Raw genomic sequence first — 12,742 nt, 5'->3', positions numbered from 1 at the left:
TTCCACTGGAGCCCTCTGGAGAGCAGACAACCCTGCACCTTCCTAGGGGCCTTCCCAAGTCACCTTTCCCAGGCATCCTGGCCCAGTCATTTCCTCTGCAGCCTCGGTTTCCCCGTGTGTACCCAGGGCAGGCTGTGCTCCCTCCTTCCTGGTTTCTGGAGTCTGAATTTGGAATCTAGGAGTCTCTCCCACAGCACACAAAACTGGTCTGGCACGGTGTGGGGTGGCATGGCCTGGAGCCTCCCACCCCCTGGGGCAACAGGCTGTGCCCCAGCTTGGCCCACTCACCTCTCCTGGTAAAGCACAGGCTCCACTCAGACAAACCCTGGGGCTCTGCCGACGCCCCCATCCTACCAGCCCGACTACAGGATCCTTCACATCGGCTGGGTTCTTGGGACTGCTTGCCCAGACTTCGGGTCACCACAGCCCCCATGCCCACCCCAGCAGCCTCTGATGCCCCTGGACTTCACCTGGTGGCCCTGGAATTCTCTGCACCCCCATTTACTCCCCGCTAGTCACCTCCTGAGTCTAAGGTGCCCTTCCTCAAATGAAGGCGGGCGGTCGACCCGTGAACAGAGAGATACCAGGCCCCAGAGGTGACAGGACTCCAGGGACAGTCACATCTCTGCCCCAAGAGACCCTGTCCTTTCTTGTGACTGCCCTGGGATAGTTGGGCTCTCGGACCTCGCCCAGTCTCATCTGTTCCTCGGTGTCCCCAGGTCCTGACCCAGCACAAGCCACAGAGCTGCAGCCTAGACCCAGAGTCCTCTCTGTGCCTTCCATTGGTCTCCCCTTGGGGTGACCCCTGTGTCCCCAGGACCCCGGGTGGCCCTCCGAGGCTAGAGGACCATCCAGCCCTCAGCCTAGATCCTGGGGTCCCGGGGACTGTCTCTAAGGCTACTGCAGGGCCCCTCATCAGAACTGGCCTCTGTCCCTCACTCAGACATCTGCCCTGGGAGAGGGGAGGAGCCCTGACTCTGCCCAATCCCAGCACATGCACTGGGACCAGGCTGTGTCCTGCTGTTGGAACCTGAAGGCGGCTAATCCCACGGTGGGGGCCCTTCCTGCAGGATACCCTGACACTAGCCCGCTTCCCTCAGACTCCATGGAGAAAGGAAGGGCTCCATGCTTAAGACTTGGAGGGCAGAGGGGAAGAAGCCCCAGAGAAAGAAAGCAGACTTTTCCAGAGACAGGAGAGGGTGGGACAGGCTGGGGAAAATTGTCAGAGGCACCTACCTAAAACGGTGAGCTGGGTCCCGCTGCCAAACACATGCCTCGGTAAATTATGCTTGGATTGAAACCTCTGGGGCTAGCACCTGGGGCCAGTCCAGGAGCTGTGCTGGAGCAGGAACCTGCTGGGTGTGAGGAGCACAGGGCTGCAGTGTAGAGGTTGTGACCTAGGCACAGGGCAGGGGGTGCCCAGTATCCCAGTAGTGTCTCTGTGCCTGTCCCTTCTCTGCAGCAGGTGCCGCCCACAGCCCTGGAGTCACCCCAGCCTGTGTCCCACTCTCTGAAGCTATTGGTGCCGATGGCAACGCTGCACAGAAGGTCCCAGCAACTCCCTGAGTGACAGATCCCCTGAAGCAGCTGTGTGGTGTGGCTGAGGAGTGCTGAGCTGGCTCAGACCTGCCCAACCTCACTTGGCCCCATTTTAAGGGCCTCTGAAATCCACCACAAGTGTCCCCAGTCAAGCCAGGCTGCCAGCCTGACTTCCTCCCTGGACCAGGACACTGGGTCATTCCCAACTCAAGACGAGATTCTTCTGCTTTTATATCTATCCAGGGAGATGCAGCTCAGTCTCACATTGTTCACGAAGTCTTTTCTGATCATTCATTCCATCTGTCCATCCGTCCATCTATGCATCTGTCCATCTATTCATCTGTCTTTGCATCCATCTATCATCTGTCCATTTATCCATCCATTCACCTGTCCATCCATCCATAAATCCATCCCGTCTACCAGGCACTGTTTTGTATACTAGGGACATGGTGTGGTCCTCCATGCTCTCACCCCCATCTCTCCCAGGTCATGGCCAAAAAGGCACTCCTCATGGTCATGTCCATAGTCCTTCTGCTGTACCTGGTGTCTCTGCTGGATGTGACACGGGGTTGGCCCCTCCTTCCAGTGACTCTTTTCCCCTTGGGGTCTGACTCCCCTTTCCTCTTCCCCTGGCATCTGTTTCTCCATGGCCTATGCCTGGCTGCTGACTCTCCAAGATCCCCACTCAGTCCTCTTTCTTGGCCATCTTCACACTCTGTGACCCCTACTCTTGCCCACATGGTGAGGCTGGAGTCTATCCCAGCTCCAAACCCTCTCAGCTCAACTGCCTACTGACCATGCCCAGTGAACTACCCAACAGGACTCTCAAATCACATCCAGAGGAAATGACTACCTTCCCCCAGCCCAGCTCATTTTCCACCTTCAACTCATCACAATGACCATGGGCGGTCTCAGCCCCTCAGCCAGAAACCTGGAGTCCCTGGACTCAGTCACCTCGCCTCCCACACTGAAATGGCTTCTGCGTACTTAGTTACTGCATTTAGACATTACTATTTTTTTTTTTTTTTTTGCTTTGAGACAGAATTTCGCTCTGTCACCCAGGCTGGCATGATCTCACTACAACTCTGACTCCCACGTTCTAGGCAATTCTGTCTCAGCCTCCAGAGTAGCTGGGATTACAGGCATGTGCCACCACAGCCGGCTAATTTTGTATTTTCAGTAGAGATGGGGTTTCACCATGTTAGCCAGGCTGGTCTCGAACTCCTGACCTCTGGTGATCTGCCCACCTTGGCCTCCCAAAGTGCTGGGATTACAGGCATAAGCCACCGTACACGGTGACATTCCCTTTAAAGCTAAAAGAAGGCTCAATATAATTAAGAAACAATAAAACCACCTTCTGAGACTCCAAAACCATAAGAAGAGTGAACTTTGCTTTTCTGAATTTTAATCTCAAACTCTCTTTGGTACAAGGATGTGGTGTTGAGCTGGGGCTTACTGGGTGCAAGCTCCCTGCCAGGGGTTCAGACCGGAGTGTTTCTACCTTAGAAGCTGGTCTAGTACTTGGTGATTGGTTTTGTAATGTGAACATAAGATTTTTCTTTGTTTATTTGTTTATTTATTTGTTGAGACAGGATCTCACTCTGACACCCAAACTGGAGTGAAGTGGCGCCATCACAACTCACTGCAGCCTTGATCTCCTGGGCTCAAGTGATCCTCACACCTCAGCCTCCTGAGTAGCTGGGACCACAGGCATGTGTTACCACGCCCAGCTATTTTTCTTGTAATATTGTTTTGTAGAAATGGGGTCTCACCATGTTGCCCAGGCTGGTCTCGAGCTCCTGGGCCTCCCAAAGTGCTGGGATTATAGGCATGAGCCACCATGCCCAGCGAGATTTTCTTTTTTCTTTTTGGAGACAGAGTCTTGCTCTGTCGCCATGTTGGAGCACAGTGATGCGACCTCGGCTCACTGCAACCTCCGCCTCCCAGGTTCAACTGACAGTCCTGCCTCAGTCTCCAACTAGCTGGGACTACAGGCGCACACCACCAAGCTCACCTAATTTTTCTATTTTTAGTAGAGATAGGGTTTCACCATGTTGGCCATTATGGTTTCAAACTCCTGAGCTCCTGATTCACCCACCTCAGCCTCCCAAAGTGCTAGGATTACAGGTGTAAGTCACCCTGCCTGGCCTTTATTTTTTATTTTCAAGAAAAACTTTGTTTTTTGAGATGGAGTCTCGCTCAGTCACCCAGGCTGGAGTGCAGTGGCGGCATCTTGGCTCACTGCAACCTCAGCCTCCCAGGTTCAAGTGATTCTCCTACTTCAGCCTCCAAGTTGCTGGGACTACAGGCACGTGCCACCACGCCTGGCTAATTTTTCTTTTTGTTTTTGATTTTGGTTTTTTGAGCCTCCCAAGCAGTTGGGATTACAGGCATGCATCACCACGCCTGGCTAATTTTTCTTTTTGTTTTTGATTTGGGTTTTTTGAGCCTCCCAAGTAGTTGGGATTACAGGCATTCACCACCACGCCCAGCTAATTTTTTGTATTTTTAGTAGAGATAGGGTTTCTCCACGTTGGCCAGGCTGGTTTTGAAATTCCAACCTCAGGTGATCCGCCCTCCTCGGCCTCCCAAAGTGATGGGATTACAGGTGTGAGGCACCACACCTGGATCCATTTTTATAATTGCACTCAAACATACATAGCATCAATATTTCCACTTTAGTTTTAAACGTACAGCTCGGTGGCACTAACTACATTCACACTATTGGGCAACCTTCACCACCATCCATCTCCAGAACTCTTTCATCTTCCCAAACAGAAACTCTAAACCCATTAACTACAGTCCCCCATTCTTCCTTCCCCCTCGCCCTGATAACCTCAAATCTACTTTCTGTCTATGTGAATTTGCCAATTCTAGGTACCTCATAAAAGTGGATTCAAATGACATTTGTTTGTGGCTGGCCTATTTCACTAAGTATAATATCTTCAAGTTTCATCCATGTTGTAGAAGATTTTTGAAATCAATTTAAAAATAATTAACAACTAAAACCTATGAAGACCTATTCAGAGTAGTACAGCCAGGCGCAGAGGCTCACGTCTGTAATCCTAGCACTGTGGGAGGCCGAGGCGGTGGTGGGAATCACCAGGCCAGGGGATTGAGACCATCCTGGCTAACACAGTGAAACTCCACCTCTACTAAAAATACAAAAAGATAGCTGGGCATGGTGGCACACACCTGCAGTCCCAGCTACTTGGGAGGCTGAAGCAGGAGAATCGCTTGAACCCAGGAGGTGGAGCTTTCAGTGAGCCAAGATTATGCCACTGCAGTCCAGCCTGGGCAACAGAGCAGGACTCTGTCTTAAAAAAACTTTTTTAAAAAAAGGCTCAAATGTGTCCTTTGAAAAGTGTGTTGGGTCTGTCATTATACAGTATATAAAATGTATGAAAGGTAGCCTGTTCCAGAGTTATGTTTGGAAAGCTGAGGACACTCTGCATATACACAGCACACCCTTTCCCTGCACCACAGTATCTTCAAAAATTCTTCCCTCCAATCCTTTTTTTTTTTTTTTTTGGAGACAGGGTCTCACTCTGTCACCCAGGCTGGAGTGCAGTGGCATGATCACAGCTCACTGCAGCCTTGACCTCCTCAAGTGATCCTCCCATCTCAGCCTTCTGAGTAGCTGGGATTATAGGCATGAGCCACTACACCCAGTTAATTTTTTTTTATTTTTTATTTTTAGAGATGGGGTCCCACAATGTTGCCCAGCTCATCTGGAACTCCTGCATACAAGCAATCCACCCACCTTGGCCTCCCAAAATGCTGAGATTATAGGTGTGAACCACCACACCTGGCCTCCAATCTCTTCAAATTTCAGAACCTTACCTTTCTATCACTATAACACTATTTCCCTCACAGGATGCACGGTTATCATCAAGAAAGGCAGGCAGTAAGGGTGAAGATTTTTAGCATTTCTCTCAGTCCCATTTGGTGCTTACATCTTATTTTGGGTTGCACTTGACACCTTGACATATGGAATACTTGTCAGTTAGGCTTACAACAGCCTTAGAGTGATCATGTGGGTAATCTTGATGAGAGATATGATCATTAAATTCTAACCAAAATGTAGCATCCAAACATAAGACAAATACTTACAAGTGATAAATCCTGTATGATAGAGAGGATAACGGTGCCCAACTCTGATAATCTGTCCCAAATCAAGGCAGTAACATTTCTGCAAAGAAAAAAAAACAAAAGCATGTCTGCTAGTTCCTGGCCTGTGTTAGAGAAGGCTCTTTCTAGGGGCACCAGAGGGAATGGAGTGTAATTCAAACTGGAAGCCTTTTAAAGTGAGCTAGCTCACCTATTGAGGTTATACCTTTTAACTCGTCTCAACTGCAGTAGTCAGGACTCTTGTTCCAAGTGACAGAAACCCCACTCAAACTAGCTTAAGCCTAAAGACAGATTTATGGACTGTCTCATGGAATTCATAAACAAGATAGTTCTGACTATCTCTCAGAACTCATTGGCCTTAAGAACTCTGTGGAGCCAGAGACTCAAACACCACTCTCTTCTCTTGTCATGTCTCCATTTCTTTGAGATTTGTCCTTATTTCTCAGCAATTCCCCCAACCCTCTAGTTCACATAATCTGAAGCATGGTTACAGGGAGCTCCTAAACTTTATATTTTGCAATCAGAAAGCCTACTTCAACCCTCTTTCAGTCTCCGTTTGAAAAATCTGTGTAAGGACACTTATTGAACTGGCCTGGGCAGGTGCGTTCCCTTGAATCAATCAGCACTGGGCATAGGACAAGTTCACATAATAATCGGGCAACCTAGAAAAAGGAAGTAAGGAGCAGAGGCAGCCCTTAGAAGGCAAGTAGTGCCAGAATGACATTCCCATGGGTGTTCTCTGCATCAACAACCCTACCATCCTGATGTTTTCTTTTGCATTCATTAATATTTGTGTGAGTCTGGAGAAATATACCATGTTCATGGATTGGAATACTCAATATCATAAAGATCAGTTCTCAAAGTAATTTGTAGATTACATGTAATTCTTATCAAAATCTAAACAGATTTCTTTCTTTTCTTATTTATTTATTTCTTTAGAGACAGAGTCTCGCTCTGTCACCCAGGCTGGAGTGCAGTGGCGCAATCTCGGCTCACTGCAAGCTCTGCCTCCCGCATTCACGCCACTCTCCTGCCTCAGCCTCCCAAGTAGCTGGGACTACAGGTGCCCGCCACGACGCCCGGCTTTTTTTTTTTTCTTTTGTATTTTTGGTAGAGACGGGGCTTCACGGTTTTAGCCAGAATGGTCTCGAGTTCCTGACTTTGTGATTGGCCTGCCTCAGCCTCCCAAAATGCTGGGATTACAGATGTGAGCCACTGCATCCAGCGCTTTTTTTTTTTTTAAACAAACAGTCATCATTAGGATGAATCTCAACATATTTCTTAATAAATAGTGACAAGCTGATTCTAATTTTGTTTTTAGAAAGCGTCTTGCTCTGTTGTCTAAGCTGGAGTATAGTGGTGCAATTACAGCTCACTGAAGCCTCAAACTCCTGGGCTCAAGCAATCCTCCCACCTCAGTCTCTCCAAGTGCTAGGATTACAGATGTCTGCCACCACGCCCGGCTAATTGTAAATTTATATGAAAATGCAGGCTGGTTGTGGTGGCTTATGCCTGTAATCCCAAAATTTTGGGAAGCAGAGGCGGGTGAATCACCTGAGGTCAAGAGTTCGAGATCAGCCTGGCCAACATGGCAAACCCCGTCTCTACTATAAAAACACAAAAAAGTTAGCCAAGTGTAGTGACACATGCCTGTAATCCCAGCTACTTGGGAGGCTGAGACAGGAGAAACACGTGAACCTGGGAGGCAGAGGTTACAGTGAGCTGAGATTGCACCATTGTACTCCAGCCTGGGCAAAAAGAGCAAAACTCTGTCTCAAAGAAAAAAAAAAATGCAAAGGGCCAACAGTAGTCAAAATACTGGCTTGTTCTGAAATCTCTGGTCTATGAGATAATCTACTTCTTTTTTTTTTTTTTTTTTTTGAGACAGAGTCTCCTCGCTCTGTTGCCCAGGCTGGAGTTCCTTGGTGTGGCCTTGGCTCACTGCAAGCTCTGCCTTCTGGTATCACGCCATTCTCCTGCCTCAACCTCTCAAGTAGCTGGGACAACAGGCACCCACCACCACCCTCGCTAATTTTTTGTGTTTTTAGTAGAGACAGGGTTTCACCGCGTTAGCCAGGATGGTCTCGATACCTGACCTCGTGATCTGCCCGCCTCTGCCTCCCAAAGTGCTGGGATTACAGGCATGAGCCACCGTGCCCAGCCAGACGAGATGATCTACTTCTTACTGACTTCAAGATGTGATAAAAGGCTTGGCACAGTGGCTTATGCCTGTAATGTCAACACTGCGAGGCTGAGGTGGGAGGATTACTTGAGGTCAGGAATTGGAGACCAGTCCAGGCAACATGGCAGGAGCTTGTTTCTGCAGAAAAAGTCAAAAAAAACACAAATAGCTGAGCATGATGATACACACCTGTAGCCCCAGCTATCCAGGAGGCTGTCAGGATGATTATTTGAGCCCAGGAGTTCAAGGCTATAGTGGCTGAGGTGGGCGGATCACGAGGTCAGGAGGGCAAGACCATCCTGGCTAACATGGTGAAACCCTGTCTCTACTGAAAATACAAAAAAATTAGCTGGGCGTGGTGGAAGGTGCCTGTAGTCCCAGCTACTCGGGAGGCTGAGGCAGGAGAATGGCATGAACCTGTGAGGAGGAGCTTGCACTGCACTGCAGCCTGGGTGACAAAGTGAGACTCCGTCTCCAAATAAACAAAACAAAAGAAAACAAAGGAAAGAAAGAACAAAACCCTAGCAGAATGCTGCCCGTAGCGCGTCTTCACTCAGGAATGCCCATTTGGCCACACAGTAGCTCTCAGGAAAAAAAACATTAATTAGTTCACCAATAGAGCAAGGAAACTCACTCATTAGCTTTAGGTCTGTTTTAGGGCAGATGCGGTAATGGTCTAAAATATCACAGAGTTATTCCAAGAAGCATTCGTTGAGAATGTATTCTCTTTATGTTCTACCCTACTCCTTCTACCTTGGTCTCCAGCATTCTGATTTTCCAATATCCTTATGCACTGTGCTCTTTTTAAGTTTTGAGACAGAGTCTCACTCTTGCAGGCTGGAGTGCAGTGGTGCCATCGCAGCTCGCACCTCACTGCAACCTCCACCTCTTGGATTCAAGTGATTCTCAAATTTCAGCTTCCTGAGTAGCTGGGATTACAAGCACGTGCCAACGCGCCCATCTAATTTTTGTATTTTTAGTAGACACAGGGTATCACCATGGTGGCTAGGCTGGTGTCAAACCCCTGGCCTCAAGTCACTCGTCCACCACTGCCTCCCAAAGTCTTGGGATTACAGGCAAGCCACCGCATGCAGCCTGTTGTGCTCGCTTTAAATATAGAAATACTGGTATGTTTGTTGGTGTAATACTATTGTTTTGGCCTGAATCTCAAATCTGAATTATTTTGTATTGAGACTATTCATGGAGTTTTTTGATTCACTAAAATTCCAAATTGAACAAGGATACACTTAATTAATTTAAAAATAATTTTTCCAGTCTGAGTGCAGTGGCTCACACCTGTAATCCCAGCACTTTGGGAGACCAAGGCGGGTGAATCATTTGAGGTTTGAAGTTCAAGACCAGCCTGGCCAACATGGCAAAACCCCGTCTCTACAAAAAATACAAAAATTACCCGGCTGTGGTGGCACAAGCCTGTAATCCCAGTTACTTGGGAGGAGGAAGTGGGAGAATCACTTGAACTCAGGAGGCAAAGGTTGCAGTGAGCCAAGATCTCACCACTGCACTCCAGCCTGGGTGACAGAGCGAGGGACTCTGTCTCAAAAAATAATAATAATTTTTCCATATTTCACACTTCTATACTATCTTCGAGAGTCAGAAAATAACACCAACAAAACAGAGCATCTGATGCAATAATAATTTTTTTTTTTTTGAGGTGGACTGGAGTTTCCCTCTGTCACCCAGGCAGGAGTGCAGTGGCACAGCCTCAACTACTGCAACCTCTGTCTCCCTGGTTCAAGCTATTATCGTGCCTCAGCTTCCAAGTGGCTGGGATGACAGGCACCTGCCACCGTGCCTGGCTAATTTTTGCATTTTTACTAGAGACGGGTTTTTGCCATGTTGCCCAGGCTGGTTTCAAACTCCTGACAGGTGATCCACCCACCTTGGCCTCGCAGAGTGCTGGGATTACATACGTGAGCCACTGCGTCCAGCTAGTGATACAATAATATCATTCTTAGCTCTGGTTCAAAGACTTTTTGAAGAAGCAGATAATGAACATGACAGAATTGAAACTGACTTGGGGAATCGATTAAAATCTCCATCTAGGTCAGGCGCAATGGCCCACACCTGTAATCCCAGCACTTTGGGAGGCCAAGACAGGCGGATCACTTGAGGTCAGGAGTTCGAGACCAGCCCAGCAAACATACTGAAACCCCATCTCTACTAAAAATACAAACATTTGCTGGGCGTGTTGGTGTGCACCTGTAATCCCAGCTACTCAGGAGGCTGAGCCACGAGGATCACTTCAACCCAGGAGGTGGAGGTTGCAGTGAGCCACGATCATGCCACTGTACTCCAGCCTGGGCAACAGAGTGAGACCCTGTCTCAAAAAAAAAAAAAAAAATTCCCCATTCATACACGATGAAACCGAAAGATCAAAAGAAAGCAGTGATTTTTTTCGAGCAAAACACACTGCTTGGTGTCAATAAAAAGATTACAGTCCTAACCTTTTCCCCAAGAATTCTGTCAGATAATCTCAAAGTCATCAAAATGAAATGGGATTATTTAAACATGAAGGACTTTTAAGAAAAATATTTGGCCAGGCACGGTGACTAATGCTTGTAATCCCAGCACTTTGGAAGGCCGAAGCTGGTGGATCACCTGAGGTCAGGAGTTCAAGACCAGCCTGGCCAACATCATGAAACCCCGTCTCCACTAACCTTAAAAAAATTGGCCAGGCATGGGGGCGGGTGCCTCCAATTCCAGCTACTCAGGAGGCTGAGGCAAGACAATCACTTGAACCCAGGAGGTGGACGGTGTGCACCTGTAATCCCAGTTACTGGAGAGGCTGAGGCACGAGAATTGCTTGAGTTCAGGAGATGGCGGTTGCAGTGAACTGAGATCTCACCACTGCACTCCAGCCTGGGTGACAGAATGAGACGGCCTGAAAAAAAAGAAAAAAAAAATCAGTGCTATTTTATCTTAAGTGTTTTATGATTAAATGTCTACAATTGTCTTTTGCACTAAGTTTATTATTTTTATTGTATTAAACTTTAGATTCATGGGGCACATGTGCAGGTGTGTTCCATGAGTACACTGCAAAATGCTAAGGTTTGGGCTTCTAGTGAACCCATCACCCAAACACTGACCATAGTACCCAATGAGCAGTTTTTCAACCCTTTCCCCTCCTTCCCTCCCCACCTGTGGAGCTCCCAGGGTCTGTTATTTCCATCTTTATGTCCATTTGAACCAACTGTTTAGCTATTTATTTATTAATTTATTTTTGAGACACAGTCTCGCTCCTTCACCCTGGCTGGAGGGCAGTGGCGCCATCTCAGCTCACTGCAACGTTCACCTCCTGGGTTCAAGTGATTCTCCTGTCTCAGCCTTCTGAGTAGCTGGGATTACAGGCACGTGCCACCACACTGGGCAAACTTTTGCAATTTTAGTAGAAATGGGGTTCCACCATGTTGGCCAGGCTGGTATCGAACTCCTGACCTCAGGTGATCCACCTGCTTTGCCCTCCCAATGTGCTGGGATTATAGGTATGAGCCACTGTACCTTGCCTATTTTTAAATAATACTTAATTTCTTTGATTTTTCTAAAAATTTAGAGTACAATTATATAATGATGTTAACCTTTTTGGGAGGTGGGACGGGGTCTCACTCAGTCACCCAGGATGGAGTGCAATGGCTCAGTCATGCTTCCCTGCAGCCTCAAATTCCTGTGCTCAAGTGATCCTCCCACCTCAGCCTCCCAAACAGCTGGGACCACAGGCACGCACCGCCATGCCCAGCTCATTTTTCTATTTTTGTGGAGACAGGGTCTTGCTATGTTGCCCAGGGGGGTGTCAAATTCCTGAGCTCAAGCAATCTGCCCCCCTTGGCTTCCCCAAGTGCTGGGATTAGAGACCTAAACCACCGTCCCTGGCCTAATAATGTAGAATCTTACTTAACGCTTCATAGTATGATTTTTAAAGTTTGTATTTGAAATATATTTAAATATATAGTTTGATCTTTTGAAAAACATTTGAATTCCTAACAGATTATAAAATACTAGTTGTGCCCAGGAGGCGGAGGTTGCAATGAACAGAGATCAAACCGCTGCACTCCAGCCTGGGTGACAGAGCAAGACGCCAGCTCAAAAAAAAAAAGTTGTCTTAGGGTTCAAACCAGAGAAGCAGAACCAGTAGGAAAGATACACAGATTCAGATATACACAAACATATAGCGACACACATCTGCATAGATATAGAAACGGATGGCTTCTAGCCGGGCACAGTGGCTCACGCCTGTAATCCCAGCACTTTGGAAGGCCGAGGCAGGCAGATCACCTGAGGTCAGGAGTTTGAGACCAGCCTGGCCAACACGATGAAAATCTGTCTCTCATAAAAACACAAAAATTAGCCAGGTGTGGTGGTGCATGCCTGCAGTTCCAGCAAATCGGGAGGCTGAGGCAGAAGAATTGCTTGAACCCGGGAGGTGGAGATTGCAGTGAACCGAGATCGCGCCACTGCACTCCAGCCTGGGTGACAAAGCTAGACTCCGTCTCTAACAAACAAACAAACAAAAAAATTATATACAGACATACATCTAGATAGATAGATAGATTGGTAAAACCTTGGCTTCTGCATTTGTGGGGTTGGCTAAGCAAGCCCAGAGTCCACAGGACTGGCCGTCAGGAAACGACAATCACCCGTGGGCTGGAGCCGCACAGGCAGGGCCAAAGCTTGTTTTTCACAGGCACTCAGGAAGAAAGATCCAGAGGGAAGGGAGCACAATGGTGGACTCAACTGCTATTTGAAGTCTGTGCTCCAGGAAGTCCTAAGCCCTCTCTTTTTTAAAAAAAGAAACATAAACTTTTTGGCTGGCTGTGGTGGCACAAGCTGTAGTCTCAGCTGCTCAGGAGGTTGAGGCAGAAGAATTGCTTGAGC

The 12,742-nt window shown here is 47.8% G+C and overlaps 1 protein-coding gene and 1 pseudogene across 7 annotated transcripts in view; both read right to left on the bottom strand.

Moving 5' to 3' along the window:
• The window catches only part of LOC144332009 (aspartate-rich protein 1-like), a 47,261-nt gene that overhangs the window by 27,981 nt on the left and 6,538 nt on the right, over positions 1–12,742 (bottom strand). For 2 of the 6 annotated variants that reach the window (XR_013399686.1, XR_013399684.1), the window contains exons 4-6: positions 10,531–10,754; positions 5,653–5,731; positions 1,237–1,355 (exon numbers count right to left, since the gene is read on the bottom strand). The gene's annotated coding sequence lies outside the window, so the exon portion shown is untranslated. The remainder of the gene's footprint in view (positions 1–1,236; positions 1,356–5,652; positions 5,732–10,530; positions 10,755–12,742) is intronic. The other 4 variants (XR_013399683.1, XR_013399687.1, XM_077951028.1 and 1 more) reach the window with 3 other exon arrangements.
• The window catches only part of LOC114670407 (immunoglobulin lambda-like polypeptide 1), a 127,234-nt pseudogene that overhangs the window by 108,258 nt on the left and 6,234 nt on the right, over positions 1–12,742 (bottom strand). The window lies entirely within an intron of this gene.

The sequence above is a fragment of the Macaca mulatta genome, chromosome 10 (assembly GCF_049350105.2).
Source record: "Macaca mulatta isolate MMU2019108-1 chromosome 10, T2T-MMU8v2.0, whole genome shotgun sequence".
Lineage (NCBI taxonomy): Eukaryota > Metazoa > Chordata > Mammalia > Primates > Cercopithecidae > Macaca > Macaca mulatta.
The sequence above is the reverse complement of the archived record's forward strand: the minus strand, read 5'-3'. Positions and strand labels throughout refer to the sequence as shown.